This window comes from Cyprinus carpio, unplaced genomic scaffold (assembly GCF_018340385.1).
Source record: "Cyprinus carpio isolate SPL01 unplaced genomic scaffold, ASM1834038v1 S000004972, whole genome shotgun sequence".
NCBI lineage: Eukaryota > Metazoa > Chordata > Actinopteri > Cypriniformes > Cyprinidae > Cyprinus > Cyprinus carpio.
Genome location: NW_024877658.1, coordinates 465 through 1,579, shown reverse-complemented (window position 1 = coordinate 1,579; position 1,115 = coordinate 465). Strand labels below are relative to the sequence as shown.

At 47.4% G+C, this 1,115-nt stretch overlaps 1 pseudogene; it reads left to right on the top strand.

Moving 5' to 3' along the window:
- The first annotated feature begins 663 nt into the window (after positions 1-663).
- LOC122143460 lies at positions 664-812 on the top strand (annotated as a pseudogene).
- Positions 813-1,115: the final 303 nt, after the last annotated feature.

Here is a 1,115-nt window from a genome sequence, read left to right as displayed (position 1 = left end):
CGCCCCTACCCGGGACTACATATATTAAATTCACATTTCTTTGGATCACGGAGTTTGAGCCGGGCTTTGCTCTGTCCACTCCACGATCGCCTGGTATTGTGGAAAATTTCCAGGAACGTGTGCTTCCCTTTTCAGGGATTGCTGCTTATTGTGATGAATGACAGAAAAAAAGAGGCGAGGGGCTTTGTCCTGGCTCCCCCTGAGGTCTGCTCTTGCAGATGCCGCGGGTTGTTGTTTCATTGAGAGTTCCTCCTCGATTTAATCCACCTGAGGTCTTGGAGTCTTTCACTAACGAAGCTGATGCATCAAGTCAGGTGTGTTTGGTTGCAAAGGAGTCATCTAAAACATATGAGACCCCTTTAGTCTGGAGACACCATCTGTGATCTTCTTCGAGTCTCTTACTAATGAGCTGGATGATTCTGAATCGTGCGTGTGCAGTGATTAAGGTGACATAGAACACATTCATGCAGTGTTGGGGGGCCTCCAGGAACGCTGGATTGGGAAACACCGATCTAAAACCAGGCTGTAGAAGGCCGGCTCGTACAACGCTATAGTTTGTAGGCCAGTAACGGAAGGCAGCCGCCCTTCCTTTCTATAGGGCGGGTTCACCAAGATGAGGACGAGACGGAAATGGTACCTCTGACTGGTCACTGGGCCTTCATAATACTCACCTTCCGCAGGGGGAGACACCACGATCAAGAAGGCGGTTCACCCCAGGGCTAGGTTTCGCCCATTGCACCGGCCGCAAATGTGGGAATCTCTGACTGCATATTATTTATGGTAGTGGGGGACTGCGTAATCGCTAATGCTTCTCTCCCCTGAAAGTGCTGGTTGAAAAAAGCAGATGGGTTTTTTCTCCTGATCTTTTTTTATACAAAGCGTTTGTTCTGGCTTACTTTTCGGGTTCTCAATGATCCAGAGAGCTGTTCAGAATGCTGTGAGCTGTTTTAAAAAAAAAAAAAAAAAAAAAAAAATGTCAAAAAAAAGTCGCTGCGCTTCTTGAAAAAATGCGGCCCCTGGTGGGTTCAAAGTTTCTCACTACGACCATCACTTTTCAAGTCGATCAGGATGCTGACTGACTGCTGCCTCCAGAGCTGTAGCTGTTTTCATGATTG